Source organism: Macaca fascicularis, chromosome 20 (genome assembly GCF_037993035.2).
Source record: "Macaca fascicularis isolate 582-1 chromosome 20, T2T-MFA8v1.1".
In the NCBI taxonomy this organism is placed as follows: Eukaryota; Metazoa; Chordata; class Mammalia; order Primates; family Cercopithecidae; genus Macaca; species Macaca fascicularis.
In genome coordinates, this window is record NC_088394.1 from 14,120,821 (window position 1) to 14,144,993 (window position 24,173).

Sequence of the window (24,173 nt, forward strand, 5' to 3'; positions counted from 1 at the left end):
GAATTACAACCACTTAGCTGTGCTCCTGAGAGAAACAATAGAGCTAAACAAAGCTGGGTAGGTGGAGGATGGAGCATTATTTGACAACAGAAGTCTCCCAACTAACAGATCAGGTGGGTGTAAGACTCTTGATCGTCTTCTTACTACTTTGGGCAAGGGTTACCTTTCCAAAGAAAAGCTGATCACATCATTCAATAGCATAATAATCTTCTGTGGCTTCTGGTAGACTGCAGGTTAAAAAACTACGTATTTGGCTCAACCTCTTCAACCTCAGCTCTCATGTTGCCTCTTTGTTCTTACTCCACTGAGCTATTACTAGGTCTTCCAAGACACCAAGGTGTCCGGGGCCTCTGAGCTACTGCTTGAGCTGGTCTGCCCTCTTCTCTTTTAAAGAATATACTCTCATCTTCTGAAAGCTGGCTCAAGAATCCCTCACATTGTACAGCTTTTCTTTTCTTTTTTTTTTCTTTTCTTTTGTTTTCGAGACAGAGTCTCACTCTATCGCCCCTGCTGGAGTGCAGTGGCGCGATCTCAGCTCACTGCAACCTCCACCTCCTGGGTTCAAGCGATTCTCCTGCCTCAGCTTCCCGAGTAGCTGGGACTATAGGCACGCACCACCACGCCCGCCTAATTTTTGTATTTTGTATTTTGTATGTTGGTCAGGCTGGTCTTGAACTCCTGGCCTCATGATCCACCCGCCTCGGCCTCCCAAAGTGCTGGGATTACAGGCATGAGCCACCGCACCCAGTCTTGTATAGCTTTTCTAGCATCCCCAGGGAAAACCATTTGTTTTCGCCCTTGCAATATGAGGATATGTGTCCCGGGCTCCTTATCGCAGACTTTGGGATCGAGATATATTGATTGCATTCGTGACCCCAATTAATGGCCTTCCTTTATCCACACCTTTTGCCTGTAATTCTGTAGCTCCCTGGCTTGAAAATGTGACTTGTTTTATAAGATAAGACAGTCACAAAAACTTCATACAAAAGCAGAGGCTTGCAAACCCGTGCGAGTTTTTTCTTGCCTTCTCAGTGCAACTGGGTTTACTCACTCTTGAATCCCTGCCATGGTCATGAGAGCAAGCCTGGGCTAGCCTACTGGAGGATGACAGACACATGGAACAAAACCGAATTGTCCCAGACAAGGCCATCCTAAACCAGCCAGCCCCCAGACAGCCCTCCAGCAGCCTGAAGATGCGGGAAGGAGCCCACCTGAATCAGCAGAACTATCCTAATAGTCCATAGACTAGTAAAACATAATAAATGGTTGTTGTTTTAAGCCACTAAGTTTTAAAATACTTTGTTTTACACCCATTGTTAAATGATATAGGGGACCACAGAGGAGAAGGCTTAGGTCTGGTTGGTTGTTGTCCGACAGCTGCTTGGAAGACAGCAGCTCACCTCACTCCCAATCAAGAGTAAGAGGTGAGAGAAAGAGGGATCCACTGTCTTTAGAACATGGATTCTTTCCAGTACAGAGGCTGGTCCAATCTATGTTATAATACCCTCATCTCATACATCAAATGTTATAACACCGTCATCTCATACATCAAATAATACCCTCACTTCATAGGCCATTTAAAGAACTCCTCCTTCTTCGAAGAGTACCAGTGAGGGGTAAGGAGAAGGCAGACATGGCTAGAGGACAGAAATTTCTCTTTTATGGGGCTAGTTGTAAGGCGATGAGAGGGAAAGGGCTCCCCCTGCAGGACAAATTTAACCAACCATGCACTATTATAAAAGGTTGACCTTTTGAGAACCATTGTATACTGTGTTTTCCTATCATATGGGTTTGTTTTGGAACATGAAGCGGATACTATATCAGTGTAAATTATTAAGGAGAAAATGGAGATGAGGATATGGGCAGAAGAAAGAAGAACTGAAAGATGCAGGCAGAGTAGAAGAAGCACTTTACAAAAGGTGTTTGCCTTCACTGACACCTCTCCACTTCTCACTCTGACTCACATGCATGGATCCTCTTCTCAACACATTAAATATCGTAATAGAAAGTGCTTGATGAGTGCTTGCTACGTGCCAGGAATTGTGCAAATTCACCTATCTCTCACAATAATTCTATAGGTTGGTACCATTGTCGTCATCTTTGTTTTACAGATGAGGGAGGAAGAGTCAGGAAGAAATATGCCTGAAGTCACACGGATAGTAAGTGACGAAATGGAGATTCAAATTTAGGCAGACTTGCTCTAACACCTGCGTTTCACCTGGCTTCTAGGAAAGAAGCCAGACTGTCCCTGAAGCCCATGATGTGGCATTAGGCTTTGGATGTGGATCAACAGAAATGGACAGAAGGCAGGAGAATGATCTTTTCTATATTCCACCTTAGACCTTCTCTAAAATTGGAGTTACCAGACCTGTGCTACTCTGTCCCTGCTTACTATTTAGTTCTAGACATGTGGCTTCCTTCATTACAAACTCATTAGCTGAGGGAAGGGCAGTCTCCTAGCCCGACCATGTGAAGACTTGCCTGAGTGTTCACCCACTCCACTTGGTTGAATGTTACCCGTATCCTTGGCCAATCTCACTATTGCAATCACAAAAGCGTAATCAGCTACCTTCTTCTTCTTTTTTTTTTTTTTTTTATCATATCCTGTGAGTCATTTTCTAATTCTACTATTTTAGTTTATTCAATTTCTACACCAGAATATGTCCAAATATACATAACCACATAATTATACCTTTATACACCATGTATCCAAAATTCATTTTATATACAGACCTTAGCGTTTTTCCTTTTCCAGAATGAGATTCCCCTTCTATTCCCTATTTCACATGTCCCCTGCCTCAGCCTTTGTCTGAGGTTATTTCCCAGCAAATGAAGCGGCCCTACCTCTGCATTGTCCCAAGTCATTCTCTGCCAGTTCCACCATCCCACAGGATGTATCTTATTTCCTCCACAGAAAGCAAAGTCAAATTTCATTTTGTCCTCCACTCCCAATTATATTGGCTTCAAGTGCACCTTCAGTGTTTTGCATTCACCAGGGATTTATGTAGAAACCGGTAAAAAGAAGTCCAAAGAAAAAAGTGACACGAATGTGCACATGGTAGATGAGAGAAGAGAGTAGATGTGCTCATTGTCATTGCTGACAGCCTGTGTTTAGGAAGCATTTGCCTGGCCCCAGCTGAATCCTAATATGCATGTGGAAATTGATAATTATGTTCATTCAACCCTTTACAAAGTGCCTTCATGTGTTAAGATGCAAGAACATGAAGCTAAGTGTCCAATTCTTTATTAACTCGGTGTGGAGTTTCGCAGTTAGCGGTGCCAGGTTTGCATCTGCAATTACCCGTCAGCTTTTTAGTGGATCCAGAAGGGCAAGTGAACTACCCTAACCGCAGCCTCCCTCCCCCAATACAATGCATCATTCACCTGTTTGAAGAAATGAAGGGGAGTTGATACGGAGCTAGACACTCTGTTGGTGACTGTGTTTTTCTCTAAGATTTAGCTGGAGAAACCTAAGCCCTGTATGCTCCTCCCTCATCTGTAAAACAAAAGAGATATTTCTTGTGGCCTGGAATTGGAATCAAACTCACTTAATGAGAGGACAAAATGTGGCTACCTTGGGCTAAGGACTCTCAGGACCTGGCAGGTGTCTTGAGAAAGACAAACAAATGCCGTTCCCCATTGTCCTAGGAGAGGCAAACACTAAACAAACAAACAAGTAAACAAAATCATTTTAGATGTAAGAACTCCTAAGAAGAAAATCAAATGGAATCAAAATCTGGCTAGTGACTCCTCTTTGCCAATTTCCTGTGAATGTGAATGACTTCGTCACTATGCTCTAGACACATGATGGGATTTTCTCACCTCATTCTTTTGAAATAAGAAGTGGAAGCCGTTAGACTGTGCACTTCAACCTGTTTCTCACTTGGATGCTAGCCTATCTAGCTAGCTAGACCACTTCCGTCTCCCACCTGCTGTATTTCCCCATTATTGCTGACATCTGAGTCAGGTTAATAATCATGTTTTCTCCACCACCGTTTATTTTCCTTACAATACCTAGTACAATATTTCAGACAGAGAAATGAATGAATGAATGGTTCACTGGGGCAATTCTTGGATGCCAATGTCCATTCTTTAATGCCACTGCGTCATGAAGAATTAATCATATCCAAAGTGAGGTCCAGTCTTTGCCCTTGGCTACTGGGATGTGATTTCTAAACCCCTGGAATGTCATGCCTGATAGAGTGTCTTTGTTTGCCTGAGGGTCTTGGCCACTGGACAGTTTAACAATGTGATTTATGATGGAGGCTTTGGGCCACACGTTATCAATTCTACCTCCACAAAAGCTGAAGACTAATGATCGGCACCATGTGGTCAACTGTAACTCTGAAGAAGCTGCCATTCAGGCAGTGTGCCATCAAGCCCCAGTAAAAACTCTGGACACCAAGTCCCAGGTAACTGTCCAAAGCTGGGGATACTCCATGCTTATCGTCACACGTTGATGACAGAAAAGTAACACCATCCGCGACTCCATGGGGAAAGGATAACACAAAAGCTTCGTGTTTGGAACTTTTCCGGGACTCTGCCCACGGGCCTATTCCCTTGACTAATTTTAATCTGTATTCTTTCTCTGTAATAAACTGTAACTGTAACAGCTTTTGGTGGCCAGGCACAGTGGCTCACGTCTATAATCCCAGCACTTTGGGAGGCCAAGGATCACCTGAGGCCAGGAGTATGAGACCAGCCTGACCAACATGGAGAAATTCTGTCTCTACTACAAATACAGAATTAGCCGGGTGTGGTGGCACATGCCTGTAATCCCAGCTACTTGGGAGGCTGAGGCAGGAAAATCACTTGAACCCAGGAGGCAGAGGTTGCAGTGAGCCAAGATCGCACCATTGCACTCCAGCCTGGGCAACAAGAGTGGAAACTCTATCTAAAAACAAACAAACAAACAAACAAAAAAACAACTTTTGGTGAGTTCTGTGAGTCCTTCTAGGTAATTATCAAAACTGAGGGTGGTTTTGCTCCCCTCCCTTGAACTTGCAGTTGGTGCCAGAAGTGAGTCTTGCCGGGACTGTGTTCCCTCTAACTGTACAGTCGTCAGACTCTCACGGCCACAGTGCCCCATAGCACCACCTAGAAAGGGAAATCTCACACGTACTTGCAGCTCACAGCCTAAGTTTTGAATGACTCCCTTTTGGCTGATTCTTCATGTGGACGTCACCTCTGTGTAGCCTTTGACCATTCCACCTTCTGCTTGTTCTCTTTTGTTCTTTCTATATTACCTAGAACCATTTTACCATCGGTAAGATGAATCCCACTTGCACTGAGTTTCTTTGCACTGGCTGCTCAGTCACCAACAAACACAATCCCCAAAACTTTCTGTTGCCACCCTTTATGCTTAGGAGTGTCCTCAAACAGGAACTGGAGGTTCAGGTAATTTACCTGAGAAACAAGAAGAAAATTAAATGAATAATTGCATATGAGAAATAGGAAATATGGCTAGGACCTCTCTAGGCAAGACCTTAAAAATAATTCTTCCATAGTAAAATATTTTTCCTTCCTTCTTTCCTTTCTTCTTTCCTTCCTTCCTTCCTTTCTTCCTTCCTTCCTTCCTTCCTTCCTCCCTCCCTTCCTTCCTCCCTCCCTCCCTTCCTTTGTTTTTTTCTTTCCTTCCTTCCTTCCTTCTTTCCTTCCTTCCTTCCTTCTTTCTTTCCTTCCTTCCTTCCTTCCTTCCTTCCTTCCTTCCTCCCTCCCTCCCTCCCTCCCTTCCTTCGTTTTTTCTTTCCTTCCTTCCTTCCTTCCTTCTTTCCTTCCTTCCTTCTTTCCTTCCTTCCTTCCTTCCTTCCTTCCTTCCTTCCTTTCCTTCCTTCCTTCCTTCCTTCTTCAGTTATCTCAATGACAATATCTGACATGGACTAGAAGCTCTGCAAATATTTGCGATATTGTTCAATGAGTGGATGAACTAACCTATACTGAGTACCCACCATACTGTATACACCATGCTAGGCAATGGGAATACAGTGAAGGATAAAATAGACATTCCAAGTTTGATGTACCAACCTATCAAACTAAGCAGTATCTGGAGGAAACACAAACGAGGATAAGAATTACCTCTTATGGACACTGACTCTGTCATGCGTCACCTTCCCCTTCCAACAACTGTGGCTCTCTGGGGATCCTGGGAGATCATAAAAATGATTGAGACACCACAGGATGAGTCTCATGATCATTCATTTGGACCAATGTCTGTATCAGCAAAAGGAAGCAATCTTTATGATGCTGTAAGGAAGGGAGTAGGGTCAAGCATTATTGAAAACCTTCAGTCTCCGATAAAGCTAAGGGAAGGGGAAATTACTCATTTACAGCTAGATATTGTCAATCTAGAAGAAACTCTATCAATAATGGCTGAAGAACTAGTAAAATTAACAAATCAAAATGATGAACTTGAAGAGATGAAAGAGATACCCAGACTTAGAATCCAGCTAACAGATTTGGATCAAAGATACAACACTATTCTGTGGATGTATGGAGAAGAAGCAGAAGAAGCAGAGTAACCTTGATTAGATCTTGAGGATGTAAAATAAATGTATAAAATTCAAATAGATGAACTTTCACGACAGAGGCTCAGTCAACTTGTGAAAATTGAATTCTCATCAAACTGAATGTAAGCATTTAATATCTGAACATTTATTGTGGACTTCCAATAATATTCTTTTTTTTTTTTTTTTTTTTTTTTTTTTCAGATGGAGATTCGCTCTTGTTGCCCAGGCTGGAGTGCAATGACGCAATCTTGGCTCACCGCAACCTCCGCCTCCTGGGTTCAAGAGATTCTCCTGCCTCAGCCTCCCAAGGCCTGCACCACCACACCCAGCTAATTTTTGTAATTTTAGTAGAGATGGGGTTTCTCCATGTTGGGTCAGGCTGGTCTCAAACTGCCGACCTCAGATGACCCGCCAGCCTCGGCCTCCCAAAGTGCTGGGATTACAGATGTGAGCCAATGTGCCAGGCCAAATTCTTTTATAGAATTAGAAAGAAATTATTGAGACTCCAAATGAAGATTCGTAGATATTCGTAACATGTGCCCTTACCTCACAAGTCACGTGCAGCCCTGGTGTAGCCTTGACTTAGTGAAGAGGATTTTGACAAAATCTTTATAAAGCAAACGTCCACTCTCCCTCTGGTGACATGGGGGAAGGAGGGTAGTATAGAGATATCTCAATACCACCTTCCTCCCCCGACATCACCATGCACAGGACAAGGGTAGAAGGATACAAAGGGAGTGGTATCAGTAGAAACAAGATACAGTAGTGAATAACTATTACCTTTTGCCTGGAATGTTCTAGCCTATTTATTTTTAATGCTTTTATTTTTCAGGGGGGCCTTATCACCTTTGTTATTCCAAATAAGCCTTAGTCAAATTATTGGGCACTCTAGGACCCACCTCAAAAACAGATATCACTGGAGATTATTTACCGGATGGGTAAAGTGTACATATCACAGAAGGGGAACTGTGCATTTCTCTTCACCTTTTCCAGCCTGGCGCTTGCTAACAGGAGGCTGTAATTGACCCTGCATATCATGTCTGGAGACCTTAATGGAAGGGTTGTAACACAATTAACTTAGAAGCAAAGGGCAAAAGAAAAGGCATCGCGCTGTTATCAGGCCATTAGAAGCTACTCTGCCTTGAGATAAAGGGTATGGGAAAAGAAACAAGTGTGCATGAGTCCTTAGATATTTTTATAGTCAGCATCAAGCTTTATATGGTTATGAATATTTTTTTGAGAGGAGCTCTCACACTGTTGCCCAGGCTATAGTGCAGTGGCATGATCTCAGCTCACTGCAACCTCTGCCTCCCAGGCTCAAGTGATCCTCCCACCTCAGCCTCCCAAAGTGCTGGGATTACAGACATGAGCCACCATGCCCAGCCTATATGGTTATTAATATTATCCCTAAACATATCCATTTCCATATGTAATGGACATACCCATTTCCATATTTAATTTAATGATTGAGTGTCTACTGCATACCCATCAATCCTGGGTTCATGGCAAATACAAGAAGAACAAATATCGTCCCTGTCCTCTGGGAGATGGGGGTCTATATAATACACAAACAACACACACACATGCAACCTCAAAATGAGTCTGTTCCACGAACACCTCAAGGAGAAGAATGGTATCATCGGGGTCACGTCATAATGATATCAAGACTCAGTGGGTATCAGTCACTTACTGTGTGCTGGAAACCTTGTGCTTATTTCTCTAATCTTCACAACAAGCCCCCGAGATCCATCATATTAGCCCCACTTTACAGATGAGGAACCCCAAGATCAGAAGTTTCGTGAGTTGACAAACATCCCACAGTTGGTAAATGCCAGGATCAGGCCTGGCACTCAAGAATGTCTAACTCCTCCAAAGCCCATGAGTTTTCTAGTAGTTTGTGTTTTTAGGGACAACCACAGTGCCTGTCACACATGGATAGGTTCACGTAGGACTTGTTTGATGCTTAAAAGGATATGATAGAGCTTATCGGTAGGATGTCTTAGAACAAGGGTGCTCATGAGGACCCGTGGATCTAACTGTAAAGCAGCCCAAGGTTAGTGAGATCCATATTATGGGCAGAATCTCTGGTGTGACTTGTGCTAGGTCGACTGCAGCTGCTCTGGACTTGTAATGATGCAGAATACTATGGTTAGGTCTTGTGGCAAATCCTGCCCTACATCCAGAGATACTGGACTTGCCTTCCAGAATCTTCACCTTCTCCCAACCAGCTGCTCATTATGGCATGAGCACACCCATCCTTGTCCTTCATTGCTCCTTGTTAAATCCACTTTCAGCTTTCTACTTGCGTCTTTTGCTCTCTCAGGCAGTAATCCATTTCTCAACATGTCATTTATCCAACAGACAACAGAGCAACAAGACAGTTCTGATTTGCCCAAACATCTTTGGCAAATGAAGGCAGCACCCTTGCTGAGGTGGCAATAATGTTAACAGAAACTCAAGCCTAAAGTTCTGACAGCTCCCCCAACCTGTGCACACTCGCCCCTCTTGGGCAACTCTTAGTGTCCTCAAAGACTGGCTGAGGCACTGTCCTAGTGGCTGAACCCAAGACATCTAGCCCTTCAGGTTTAGTGGTTCTCTAAAGAGTTATAGACTTACAGCCAGGCGCAGTGGCTTGCACCTGTAATCCCAGCACTTTGAGAGGCCAAGGCGGGTGGATCACCTGAGGTCAGGAGTTCGAGACCTGATCAACATGATGAAACCCTGTTTCTACTAAAACTACAAAAAAATTAGCCGGATGTGGTGTCACACGCCTGTAATCCCAGCTACTCTGGAGGCTGAGGCTGGGGAATCGCTTGAACCCTGGAGGCAGAAGTTGTATTGAGCCGAGATTGTGCCATTGCACTCCAGCCTGGGCAACAAGAGCGAAACTCCATCTCAAAAAAAAAAAAAAAAAGTTATAGACTTACTTTCTTAAGGAAGTAGTCACCGACTCAACAAAGAAGAATTGTTGCATACCTACTATTTTCCAGTCTATTAATCTATTCATGTAGCACTTTGGGAGGCTGAGGCAGGAGGATCACTTAAGGACAGGAGTTCAAGACCAGGCTGAGCAACATCGTGAGTGAGACCCACATCTCTGCTTAAAGAAAAAAAAAATAGCTGGGTATGGTGGCATCCACCTGTAGTCCCAGCTACTCAGGAACCTGAGGTGGGAGGATTGTTCGAGCCCAGGAGTTCAACATGAACCTGGGCAACATAGCGAGACTCCCAGCTCTACCAAAAAAACTTCTTTAAAAAAAAAAAGAAAGAAATAGAGTCAAACGACTTACTTAATCTCATTCAGCTTGGAGAAGGAAGCAAAAGTAATTCAGACAAAAGAAACAGCATGTATAAAGGTATAAAAGAGTTCAGGAAACTGACAGATCACTCAATACAGAGGCCTGAAGAAAACAGGTGTGAGAGATGAGGGTGAAGGATTAGGCGAGGCTCAAATTTCAGAGGATATTATGTCTTGTTAATGAGCTTAATTTCATCCTATTGTACTGGGACCATCTAAGGCACAGGCAAGACTGCAATGTAGGCCAGGTGCCGTGGCTCACACCTGTAATCCCAGCACTTTGGGAGGCAGAGGCAGGCAGATGGCTTTGAGGTCACGAGTTCGAGACCAGCTTGGCCAACATGGTAAAACCCTGTCTCTACTAAAAATACAAAAAAGTTGGCCGGGCGCTGTTGCTCACACCTGTAAACCTACCACTCTAGGAGGCTGAGGCGGGTGGATCACCTGAGGTCAGAAGTTCGAGACCAGCCCAGCCAACATGGTGAAACCACGTCTCTACTAAAAATACAAAAATTAGCCAGGTGTGGTGGCGGGTGCCTATAATCCCAGCTACTCTGGAGGCTGAGGCAGGAGAATCGCTTGAACCCGGGAGGCAGAGGTTGCAGTGAGCCGAGATCACGCCATTGCACTCCAGCCTGGGTGACAGAGGGAGACTCTGTCTTAAAAACTAAATAAATAAAAATAAAAAATAAAAATACAAAAATGTTACCTGGGTGTAGTGGCACATGCCTGTGGTCCCAGCTACTAGGGAGGCTGAGGTGGGAGGATCACTTGATCCTGGGGGGTGAAGGTTGCAGTGAGCTGTGATAGTGCCATTGCACTCTGTTTTGACTGGGTGATAGAGCGAGAACCTGTCTTGAAAAACAAACAAACAAAACAGTGTAGAAAGTTCACTATAGTTTTCGTGTAAAGGATAGATTGGGAAGAATGAGCATGGCATGTCCCGTGAGGAAGCTAATGCAGTAGTTCAGTCCTGAGGAAAGTGAGGATGGGAACTAACTAGCAGGTGTGGAGAGGGAGAGGACCATGTGGGCAGGAGAGGGAGCACGCAGGTGGAATCAACAGTACTTAGAGGAGAAAGAATCCTTGAAAGTTGTGGAACACAGAGAGGAGTCGGGAAAGATTCCTGGGACTGTTGTGGCTGGAGGGCCTCACCTACTCTTTGAACAGTTGCTGGGGAGCTCTATTGCCTTCTCAGTTGCAGAAGTGAAGGAATTAAATGTCACCTATTGAGAGTGATGATCTTGATCTTGGCTTGGTGCTGCTGGCAGCCAAAGTCTAACAGAAGGAAAAAATAGCATTTGTAAGTCGTAGATAGGTACAAACCAGGAAGCTCTGTTTCCTTAAAGAAAGAGCTTCGTTAGCAGATTCTTTATTTCATCAGTTCCAGTTGGCAGCATCCTCATGATTATGGCTGGGACAGGACTGTTGGCTGCTCAGGAAATATTGAACAAATGGGTTAATCAGCTGGCAAAGAATCGATTCCCGTGTCATATCCCTTCCCCTTAGGCCACAAGTCTACAAAATTGCTAAGTGGCAGAGGCTTCTGAATCCCTGCCATTGGCTCCCTGGAATTGCAGAAGCTTGTTAATATTGATTTTCATCTAATTACTTCACTATTTAGTTGGCAGGGTTGTTCTTTAAAACATTTTTTTCCTAGTTACCTTATGCCCAAAGGGAATGCTAATTAATAGAAAGATCCAGGCTCTCTCAGACTCCAACTACATCCTCCTTTCTCCTCATTCCATTACTTATGTGTCATGAGAATTACACAGAAGGTTCATCTCTTAAGCTTTCCATGCCTCAGTTACGTTATCTTTAAAATGGGCATAATTAGATTAACTCTGTGACTTTATAGAGTAATTGTGAGGATTGGAGGAAACTTTCCAAGTAAGTGTGTTACCTAGCATTTAGCATTTAACTAAGGGTAGCCCTAAAGAATAATCACCTCATCTGCAGGGAGATGTTGCCAAGGCCTCTCTGACCTGTTGGAGGAGTTTGAGAATCACACTTGGTCGATGCCACCATTCTTTCATTGGCCCTGTCTTACCATGGGTATCTCATGGATGGCTGCTAAGCTTTGTCCAAAATCAGTCCAAAACTTACAACCTTGCAGCCCCACAATTGGTGCTATTTCCCCCAGCTCTGGTTCTCCCTATCAGCCTAAGTGCTCACATGCTTTGAATGTGTATTTTGATTTTGCATCTTGAGCCTGAACCAGACCTTCCTTGGTTCAGGCTAAAGCCCCCTTCTTGGAATTTCATCTTGATTTTGTTTTGGTCCAAGCTGAAATTGCCTCCCTCTTTCCCAAAACCACTGATTTGCTTTCCCTAAATAGAGCAACTGGAAAATTTCCCCATTTACTACTACTACTACCTCTACGACAACTATACAGTAAAATAATAATAGTGGCTGAAGTTGAGTGCTTATTAAGTACTGGGCACTCTGCTAAGGGATTCGCATAACTAATAGCCTTTGGTCCTCATAAAATTCCCAAGGTATGTTCTATTTCTATCCCCTGCCCCCTTTTACAGTTCAGAAAAATAAATACATGAGTAATTCATTAAATCCTACATCTAGATAGACTTCCATAAACCCTGAAACAGATAGATAACTTTTTCTAATGTTGATATTTAGGGGCCTAGTGGATTAAAGATTTTCTTATGAAGGATAATGGAGACCTCATCATAAAACATACCTTTTATCAAAGAAAAGGCTACTATTTGCCATGAACCTTACAGCAGGGCTTCTATGCCTCAGTCTTATTAACATTTTGGAACAAATAATGATCTATTCTGGGGGTAGGGGGCTGGGTAGGTGGAGGAAGGAGCATTGCAGAGCTGAGGCATTGCTTCTGTGCATTGCAGAGCATTTAGCAACATCCTCAGCCTCTACTTATTAGATGCCAGCAGCCCTCTGCCCAAACTTTGACAACCAAAAATGCCTCCAGGCATTGCCAGATGTCTTTTGGGGACACAGTCACCCCTAGTTGAGGACTGCTGCTTTGAAGCACAGAATAACCCTAGAAATCATCCTTCAAGTGAAGTTGAACATGGGGCAGGTTCATTTTGGCAGACCTGGAGGTCAAAGGAAAAGTCCAACAAAATTTCATCCACCAGGGTAGGATCTCTAGTAGGTTTAGAGCATGGAGATGAAAAGGCATCACCTTAAGCCAGGTTGATTGGGGAAAAAACAATACCCATAAGGGCATGAGAATCACAGGACTGGGCATAAGGAGAAGTTGAACTGCAACATAGAACAAAGATATCAAATGGTACCACAGGAGACAGTGGAGCCAGAACACCCCATCAGAATGGTTTCAGAGTGACACACAGGAATGAGGCATCTTCACGCCTCTGTTGATCAGTTATTCAATGTGGGTTGCTCCTGGAGGAGGCATACACAAGGGTGAGGACTGAGCTCTGCGTCTTCAGCAGCCAAAACCCTCAACAGCTTAAGAAATAAGTGCTTTGCGGTGAAACCCCGTCTCTACTAAAAAATACAAAAAAACTAGCCCGGCGAGGTGGCGGGCGCCTGTAGTCCCAGCTACTCGGGAGGCTGAGGCAGGAGAATGGCGTGAACCCGGGAGGCAGAGCTTACAGTGAGCTGAGATCCGGCCACCGCACTCCAGCCTGGTCGACAGAGAGAGACTCCGTCTCAAAAAAAAAAAAAAAAAGAAAAGAAATAAGTGCTTCTATCCTAAAAACGAGATCTCATGGCAAACCACAGCAGTCACTACAGACACTCAGCTGTGTGTTATCCTCTGTGATAAATGCTTTACATACCGTTTCTCATGTATTCCTCAGGAGAACACACTGCAGCCTGGAGGCATCATTCCTCCCATTTTACAGATGAGGAAACTGCGTCTCTATGGATTAGGATATTTTTGGAGACAAATGACTAAAAGCCCAATTCAAACTGTTGTAAGCAAAAGAAATTAGTTTATTAGTCTTTGAAAATGAAAACTCCACCCATAGATTTGACTTGAAGGACAGCTGTCACCAGGGCTCAGATGGTGACATTGGGCCTTGGTTTCTCTCTCTCTCTCTCTCTATTGGCTTTGCTGGGCCCTGTGTTGGCCTCATTTATAGATCCCAAGTAGTTGCTCCTAAGCATTCTAGACCTGGTTACTTCAGCATGCTTCCCTTAAAACTCAAACAAAGACCTTAGAATACATCCTCTTGGCCCTGAATAGCTTGATTTTGCCACGGGTCCATCTTGAGCCAATTTCTGAAGCCAGGGGCATGGTGTGAAGTAGATGTCATGGCCCAGGTTACATGATCTGTCTCTGGATTCAGGAATGGAGCTCCCGTCACTAGAACCACATAGGATGAGAGTGGGAGAAAAGTAGATTGCCCCCCCTCCAAAAAAAACCTGTTGTCTTGCCACCTCAGGGAAGGATGCTAGGGCAAAAAGCCAAGAAATCTCCACAGAGCCTCATTTATCTCAAGGTGATATACCTTTGAAGGCAGATCCAGGTTCAAGCTCCCATCTGTCTGACTCCATGGACCTTTCTCTGTCTCCCCTCTGCCTCTCCAGAAAGAAAAAGCTGCAGCAATGACTTAGTGTAGGGGCCGGCCAACTACAGCCCATGGGTCAAATGTGGTCCACTGCCTGTTTTGATAAGTAGTCTCATTATAACACAGGTAAATCAATGTAGGTACATATTACTTACGACTGCCTTCATGCTATAGCCACAGAGCTGGCTAGTAGCAACAGAGACTGCATGGCCTGAAAGGCCCACATGATTTGCAAGCTGCCGCTTTATGGAAAAGGTTTATGTGATGGCTAATTGTAGGCACTGGCTTGAGTGGATTGGGAGATGTGCACCACTCACCATTACCCCTAGTGACCAAGTAGCAAAATATGTGCTTCCTGTTCCCACAATGTTAGGTTCTGCTGGCGTAGAGGTCTTAGTTCCAGAGGGAGAAATGCTTCTACTAGGAAACACTACAATGATCCCATTGAACTGGGAGTTAAGACTGCCACGTGGCCACTTTGGGCTCCTGTGCTTCTGAGTCAACAGGCTGAGAAGACCGTGATGGTGCTGGCTGGGAAGATTGATCTGGACGATCGAGGGGAAATTAAATACTGCTCCACAATGGCGGTAAGGAAGAGTGTGTGTGGAATACAGGAGATCCATTAGGGCATCTTTTAAAATTACCATGCCCTGTGATTAGGGTCAGTGAAAAACTACATCTCAATCCAAGTGGGACGACAAATGGCCCAGACTCTTTAGGAATGAAGGTTTGGGTCATCCCACCAAGTAACAAGCCATGAGCAACTGAGTTGCTTATTGAAGGCAAAGGCAATATAGAATGGGTAGTTTAAAAAAAAAAAAAAAAAAGGTAATTATAAATGTCAGCTACAACCACATAACCAGTTTCAAAAACGAGTATTGTAACTGTCATGAGTATTCCCCCCTCTTTTGTTAAAAATACATTTGTGCATATATCACATATATTAAGCAAATACCTTTGTTTTCTTTCTTCTCTTATTCCTTTATCATGTAACATAATGTTGATTAACTTTGTATCAGCATTTAAGCATTGTTAATTTTACATTATAGTATTTAGGTTTACTGACTTTGTATCTGCACTTAAGCATTGTTAATTTTACATCATGCTATTTAAGTTATAGGATAGCAGGAGAAATGTAAATGTCACTCAGGAACTTTACCTCCTCTTCTGGGAATGGGATTAGTGCGGTTTTGGTTGTACTCAGGATAGTTGTATCATGTTAAGTGGAATTATGACCTTGTTTTGATCTTTATTTGGAAATTCAGCATCGTTTAATGAGATGCATATGGCTGCCACGTTGACAAGGGGTGGGCTTGTGCTGATTAATTTTTTATGTATCGACTTCGCTGGATTGAAGGGTGCCTAGATGGCCGGTGAAGCATTGTTTCTGGGTGTGTCTGTGAGTGTGTTGTCAGAAGAAATTGACCTGTGAGTTAGTGCAATGAGACAGGAAGACTCGCCTTCTATGTAGGGGGCAGCATCCAATCTCCTGGGAGCCCAGTTGGGACAACCTGGCAGAACAAGGAGGAATCTCCCTTTTTTTCTCTCTTTTTCCCACTGCCCCAGAGCAGAACACTTTTCTCCTCCTGCCTTAAACATCAGACTCTGGGTTCTTCAGCTTTTGAATTCTGAGGCTGGCACTAGCCACCTCCTGGGAGTTCTAGGGCCTTCAGAATCAGACTGGGGACTGCACCATTGGCTTCCCTGGTTTTGAGGCTTCAGGGCTTGGACTGAGCCACACTATTGGCTTCTCTGGTTCTCCAACTTGCACGTGGCCTATCGTGGGATTTCTTCAACTCCGTGATCCTGTGATGTACTTCCCCTAATAGATCCCCTTTCATATATCTGATTGTTTCCATCTCTCTGAAGAACCCTGACACTCACAGTTTGCTCATCCATGATTTAGAGAATGAATCTCTACTGATATTCTCCAGAGTTGCCTGTTGGATGGAGCCAAGGGGCAGTGAGATGTTGAGCTTGCCTCATTTCACTCCTTCGCCCCCTCCCACGTGGGATCTTGGGCCACCAGCAGTATTTCTTGCTTTCTCTCCTATTCACCTAACACCAGGTTCATTTGTCTCCACTAGAAGAAGCCTGTAGTTAAAAAGTGGAAACAATTCAGGAAGGAATACTTGCAACACAAATTTCATGTGTGAGTGCTCCTGAAATTTACCCATTGTACATATCGCTATCCTTCATGGTGTTTTATCTCCTTTCAAAAGAACTGAAAAACTTAACAGCAACGGATATTACAACAAAACTCATCTCAGTCCTGCCATTAGACTGAGAGGATTTTATTCTTCCTGTTCTTCTGTCAGATTTTAAATGGATATAGTTTTATTCCCCTTCTCATCTAATATTGGAACCTATCAATCTGCAGCAAGATCTCATTTTAAAAGATGTTCTTGTATTTCAAGAGGCCTTTTAAAGGGGGAAAAATAGATCCACTCCACAGAAAGCTTGTGGCTGGAAACCAAATATATTTATCTCCATTGATTCAATGACTATTGGCTGAGTTCTGGACCCGGATTATTGGTGCCCAGGGAGAGGGGCAGGGAGATGAGGTTCAGAGAGGAGACCTGACTTGCTCAGACTCATACAGCCAAGTGGGAGTCAGGGTACCTGTGCTTTGTCTTCCTTCTCATATGTTTATAACCAATAACCATAGATATAAATGTGATGCATAGACTTATCCAACCATTTAACCAAGTATCCATCTACCTCCAAATTTTTAAATGTAATACTTTCATACTTTCATTTCTTCCTCTAATTCTATCCTATGTTTCTCTTTTATTTGCTTTTACCCTTTTATCCTAAATGTCTTGCTCTACTCAGAACTAGTAAGAGGCCCATTCCTGCACCAAGTAGTAAGAGAACTCTAGGAGGTGAATCTGTAGACTGATTCTCAAAGAAGTCCTACCAGAAGTAAGAGTCCAGGTGTATGGCTCACACCTGCAATCTCAGCACTTTGGGAGGCAGAGGTGGGAGGATTGCTTGAGATGAGGAAATTGAGACCAGCCTGGGAAATATAGTGAGACCCTGGCTCTACAAAAAATAAAATATATATGTATTCTTTTTTGTTGTATAATATATAATATTGCTTTTTATATGTGTGTATATAAAACTCCATATGTGTTTTATATACACAAAACAACAGCAACAAAAAAGAGGCCGGGCACTGTGGCTCACACCTGTAATCCCAGCACTTTGGGAGGCTGAGGCGGGTGGATCACTTGAGCTCAGGAGTTCGAGACCAGCCTGACTAACATGGTGAAATCCCATCTCTATTAAAAATCTAAAAATTAGCCAGGCGTGATGGCGGCTGTCTGTAATCCCAGCTATTCAGGAAGCTGAGGCAGGAGAATAGCTTGAAACCTGGAGGTGGAGGTTGCAGTGAGCTGAGATCATGCTACTGCACTCCAACCTGGCAACAGAGCAAGACTCTGCCAAGAAAAAAAAAAAAAGAGGAAAGTAAGGTAAGGTAAGAGAGAGAGAGAGACAGAGAGAGAGAAAGAAAGAAGAAAGAAAAGAAAGAAAGGAAGAAAGAGAGAGAGAGAAAGAAAGAGAGAAAGAGAAAAAAGAGAAAGAGAGAGAGAAAGAGAAAGAGAAAGAAATGGAACTCTGCAAATACATAAAGAAATGTGGGGTGGGCACACCCTGGCCTTTGAACCTCAACCTGTGCAGATTGCCTATCATCTCATCTTCTTCTGTCCTATAAAATCCAGTTCTGTGTGCACCCAAATGACTCTGTCTCTTGTTCTCAAACCTTCTCCCACCCATGCTGCTTTGCCCCTTGGAGACAGAGGCAGTCACTCATTCACCACATCCCACCTGTGCATCCAGAACACCTTCCTCCTTGGGGTAATCACAGGGTAAGATTAATTATGCTAATCAGCCTCTACAGGTTGACACAATTAACCAGAGTATGAGATAACTTCAGAAATCTATATAGGAGGTATCTACCTGCTGGGTTTAATTTCACCATTCAGCACAGTAATTAAGGGGAGGGATGGGTGGGAAGTTTGCTCTTTTCAACTAAAGAGTACATGGTACCATCTTCCAATAGAAGCTGTATGAAGTTTTTCAGGAAATGTTTGGCCACTTCTTGTCACCTCTTGGAATCTGCTACTGAACATCTCCTTCTTGGGGCTAGGCACGAATATTGTAGCCAGTTCTCTCTTCTTGATGGAACCAAATGAGGTGCTTGTATTTTTATGCATTTTTAAATCCTTTTCTTTCCCCTACTTACTCTTCTACACCTTTAAAATTTTTTAATATTTTTATTTATTCAAAAATAAGAAAAGTTGCTTCTCAGAATAGGAGATTTGAAAAAAAAATCAGAAAAGTTATAAAAACTTTAGATTAGGCATACCTCATATGTGTGTTATGAGGTGTTAATTCTGAAAGTTGCTTTGGGGAATAAAAGTTAACAATCCAAGATAGAGAAACTCTAATTTCGGTATTCTTCTTTTGAATTTAATATCTATAGAATTTAATGTATGAGGAGTGTGTTAGTCTGTTCTCTTGCTGCTAATGAAGACATACCCAAAACTGGGTAGTTTATAAAGGAAAAAGATTTAATGGACTCACAGTTCTACATGGCTGGAGAGGCCCCATAATCATGGTGGAAGGCAAAGGAGAAGCAAAGACACGTCTTACATGGCAGCAGGCAAGAGAGCTTGTGCAGAGGAACTGCCCTTCATAAAACCATCAGATCTCTTGAGACTTATTCACTACCACGAGAAAAATATGAGGGAAACCGCCACCATTATTCAATTGTCTCCATCTGGCCCCATCCTTGACACATGGGGATTATTACAATTCAGGGTGATATTTGGGTGGGGACACAGCCAAAGCATATCAGAGAGTCATACATTAAAGGCTCTGAAAATTCTGTAACAAAGAAAACATATTAACCAAACACAGTTAACTCAATATTTTCCACATTTATTTCACCACGCATTGAACTGTGCTAAAGTCCTTGTGTTAAGATCTCATTTCAGGGGCAAGAAAACACCATAAATCTTAGCTTTCTTGCCCTGAAAATGAGACCCTAAGACAAGGACTTCAGCACAGTTAGTTCACTGAGAGAAGATTTCAGGAAAGAGAAGTGAGGAAGTGGGAAAAGTGAGGCAGGATAGGAGGACAGCCAATCAAAGTGTATTAATGAACCAGTTACTGCTGTGGACAACTGGGGTTCAGTCTTGCTGGAACCCTAAAGACGCATCTAGAATGCATCCCAGATTTGTCCTTTTGGAGGATAGAAAGGCTGAGGCATTTATCCACGGACTCACATCACTTATTGTTTGTTTTTCTGTGTATTTCTAAGTTGATCAGCTGATAGAGAGAAAACGCAACACACCCTTAATAGGGGGCTGACAATGGAGCATGGAACTGTCAGCCACGGCAGTGCTGAAATAGGGAGGACGGAAGGTACGCAGTGTGGCCATCACAAGTTCTTGCTACATTGTATAACATTTTTTAAATGTTTTAAAATGCGAATTTATTAACATCCACACAAACTTGCAATCTATGTACATAATTTAGGAAACACCGTTCTTTTAAATTATTCATGTTTTTCTAGATCCGATTCTCCCCTTTTTCCTCATGGGAATATAAGCATTGACAAATGCTGGAAAGTAGATGAGTGTGTGTTCCTTCCAAGGTGAAGTGGAAAAAGTCTCTGCACAAGTCTCCCTCTCTGCTTCCCCTGCAGTGACAACCCTGGAACGCATCAATTGAGGCGACCACAGGAAGAAAGCAGATCAGATACCTGAGCAAACTTGAAAGGGACTGCCCCAGTGAGGTACCTAGCCTGCAATGGACTTTGAGTGCGCAAGAAATCAGCTTTCATGTGTCAATCCACTGGAATTTAGGGTTTTTGCTTAACCACAGCAAAGCCTAGCCCACCCTGAGTAACACAACAGCCTTAGAGAACACAGCCACAGATAAGCAAAAGTCACGGTGATCTAAGATATTCCTTACACAGAATATCTGATACAGGTCAGCTAGTGTCATAGCAAGAAAAACAAGGAGAGGACAAAGAAACACTGACCATTGCCTGTTCTTCTTAGTGTAACTCACAGAGAATCACAAAGACAAGGCAAGGAAGGGTCAGTGAGTGACCCAAGCTCTGCATGAAAGTGTCCTGTTTCTGAAGAATGAGATGGTCTAGAGGAGGGTGTTCCATTTTATGGGAGCAGATATGCACAAACTCTTCTTGAAAAGAAAAGGAGAGCTTAGTGCTGTGTTTTCATGCCCTGCTTCTGACTGTTTAAGTGGGCTCATTGATCTGGAAAACATACACTTGCTGGCCCACAGATGTGAAAAATTGAAGCGATGTCACCTACCCTTGCTTATTCTAATTTGCTTTCACAACAATTTCCTATCTAAACTAGCTCTGAAATTTTGGCTCTGGCAACTCTTGTTCAAATATAAATATTTTCTCCTCTGTCCCCTCATTTGGGGAATCTAATTAAGCATATATTTGCCTGTTTGAATTCATCCCTTCATTTAGAGCTTATTAACATTCTACTAAATTTTTTTTTTTTTTTTTTTTTGAGATGGAGTCTCGCTCTGTTGCCCAGGCTGGAGTGCAGTGGCTCGATCTTGGCTCACTGCAAGCTCCGCCTCCTGGGTTCACACCATTCTCCTGCCTCAGCCACCTGGGTAGCTGGGACTACAGGTGCCCACCACCATGCCTGGCTAATTTTTTTGTATTTTTAGTAGAGACAGGGTTTCACCGTGTTAGCAGGAGGCCACCTCGGCCTCTCAAAGTGCTGGAATTACAGGCGCCCACCACCACGTCCAACTATTTTTTCTTTTTCCTTTTTTTTTTTTTTTTTTTTGTATTTTTAGTAGATACGGGTTTCACTGTGTTAGCAGGATGATCTCAATCTCCTGACCTTGCGATCCGCCCACCTCGGCCTCCCAAAGTGCTGGGATTACAGGTGTGAGCCACCGCACCCGGCCTCTGCTAAAATTTTTAAATGATCTTTTCTCTTTTAATTTCATTTTTGATAGTTTCTCTTGCTATGTCTTCAAGTCTTTTCTTCTATCATATTTAATCTCCCATTAATTCCATCTACTGTTTTTAAAATCTCATACATTGTAGTTTTCATCTCGAATGTCTGTGTCTTTTTACTATTTCCCATGTATCTATTCAAAGTTTTGATATCTTGAATACAGTGATAATAACTATTTTAATGTCCTTGCACGTTAATTCTAACATCTAGGCCAGTGCTGGATCAGTTTCAATTATTTAATTATTCTCCTCATTGTGGGTCATATTTTTCTGCTTCTTTATATGCCTGTTAATTTTTGATTAGATGCCAGTCATTGTAAATTATGCCTTGTTGGATTCTGAATATCTTTCTACTTCTGTAAGTATTCTTGAGTTTTGTTATGGGGCACAGTTAAATGACTTGGAAAAGTTTTATTCAATCAGATTTTGCTTTTAATATTTATTAGGCAGGACTAGAACAGTGGTCAGTCTTGGGCTAATTTGGGCTATTTTCCACTGCTGAGGCAAGATACTTCTCTTTAAAGTCATTACTTCACATGTCTGATACGGTTTACTTTCTTTGTTCTTTTCATTCCTTTTACTTCTTTTCTTTTCTTTTTTTTTTTTTTGAGGGGGATTGTTTCAGGTGAGAAAGTAAATCTAGTCCCTGTTAATCCATGTTGACTGGAAGCAGAACTGTGACTGATTTTAATTCTTATCAAAGTTCCCTTTGGAATTTGTGATTAAACATACCTTCTTGGGTTTGGCCCACTGAGTTGAATAACTGATTTTTCCTTTTTCTGACCTTTCCCAGAGTCCCTGAAATATCCACCCTTCCTCAGTTTCTTTTGTCACACCAACACTCTTCATTAAGCTGTCAACTATCTAATGCAGTCTTTCTCTTGAAGACATTGCCAATTGCCTACCTAACAGTTATCCCTCCCACTTGTTTGCTAGGTAATAAAACTTGATATTGTTCAGGGAAGCAGTTTTCCTCAGCTAAGTCTTACCTCTCTGGACTTCATTAAATCTAGCAGTAGCCACAGGAAAGTTGTTTGTGAGTGTGTGTGTGTGTGTGTGTGTGTGTTTTAAATAACAGAGCTATTCTTGCATCTGATTTTTTACTGTTTGGAATTTGGGTGCAACGCCTGGAGACGCAACATCAATCTTGCAACCAGAAATACATATATGACATATATTGTATAATACCAGATAATGCTATTTATATACAGTAAGAAGTGAATGGTGCCACTGCCTGACGCTGTGCAATGTGCAGTATATGTGGCCATACTCAGAAGCCCTAAAAAGAAGGATGAAGATGCAGGAAGACAGAAGGGCTCTGGGTATAAGCCCTAGACTGACTTCTTGCTGTGTGAGAAAAAAATACCCCTTGCCTGTTTAAATCATCTTTTCTTGGTTTCTGTTACTTGCAGTTGAGCATAATCCTGACTTACATCCCTCTTCTTCTTTCCTCTACAGGTAGCAGAATATTGGCGTGTAGCGCTACTCAAAACATAGAAAGCAGAAATAAATCAATTCTGCCTGGAGGACCTCCTCCATCTCAACACCCAGTGGTTTTGACAGAATTGATATAGAAATAGAAACTTCAAGGTGAGAACTTTTTATTTAATGCAAAGTAATAAATGATTTAAGAAACTACATTTGTTGCATGTTATGTACGTGTCAGATAGTGGGTTAAGAAGTGCTTTACGTGAATTATACCATTTAATCTTCAAAACTACATTAAGATGCAGGGATTTACATATTTATCCAACCAATATTTATAAATTATTAGAACTGTTCTAGGTACTGTGGACCTAGCCATGAATTACAAGGTACTTTCTATCCATGGAGTTACAGCCTGGTGAGGGAGACCAGGAACATCAAACAAATAAATAAAATAAAAATAGAAGACTGTGAACAAATCTCTGAAGATTATTAAATCATCTGATGTGATAAAGATAGTGACTATTTTAGAGCAGCTCACTGGGGAAGGCCTTTCTGAGGAGGTGCCTTTTAAGGTAAGAAGTCTGAATGACAAGAATAAGACAATCATGTGAAAATCAGGGCATTTCAGGCAGAGGTTACAGCGAGTGCAAAAGGCCTTGAATTGAGAAGATCGTGGTGAGTTGAAGAAACAGCAAAAAGGTCCCGTGTGTTTAGGGATTGAAGATGAAAGGGGATGCAGCTGTAGGTACCAACAGGAGCACAGTCATGAAGGACTGGGTAAACCAAGGTCGGGAGTTTTATTCCATTCTAAGAGGAGTGCTGTGATTTGTTTTATATTTTACAAAATCAATCTGGCTCTTCTTTAGTGAATACATAGATTATGGGTAGGGGAAAAGAATGAAAGCAAGAAAATGAATTAGGAAGCTTTGCAACCATTCAGAAGATGAAAGGACTTGGCTGGGATGGGGTGATAGGAAAGATGAAGGGATGGAGATGAATTTGGACTGTTTTGGAGGTAGAGTTCTCAGAGCTTATTTAGGGATTGGCTTACAGGCGATGAGAAAAAGGAATCAAGGATTGCTGTTAGGGTTTTGACTAAGGAATTATCATCCCCATGTCATAAATGAGGAAGCATATACATGTATGTTTAATATATATATTAATATATGTGTTTCTCATATATATGAAACAATTATATATGAAAGAGGTTATGAAGTTTGGCAAAGATCACACAGGTAGCCCATGACATTCATTTATTATGTATTTATTTATTCATTTGACAAATATGTGTCAGGCACAGCAGAAATAGGAGTGATCAAGACAGTCACGGTCCTTCATGGAATTGAAACCAACTCAATAGTCACATAGACCAATAGTCCCCAACGTTTTTGGCACCA

At 42.5% G+C, this 24,173-nt stretch overlaps 1 long non-coding RNA gene across 1 annotated transcript in view; it reads left to right on the top strand.

Annotated features, from left to right (window-relative positions):
- The window catches only part of LOC107128362 (uncharacterized), a 124,550-nt gene extending 101,564 nt beyond the window's left edge, over positions 1-22,986 (top strand). Inside the window, exon 3 of the long non-coding RNA XR_001487386.4 lies at positions 22,807-22,986. This is a non-coding gene — a long non-coding RNA (uncharacterized lncRNA). The remainder of the gene's footprint in view (positions 1-22,806) is intronic.
- The last annotated feature ends 1,187 nt before the right edge of the window (positions 22,987-24,173 follow it).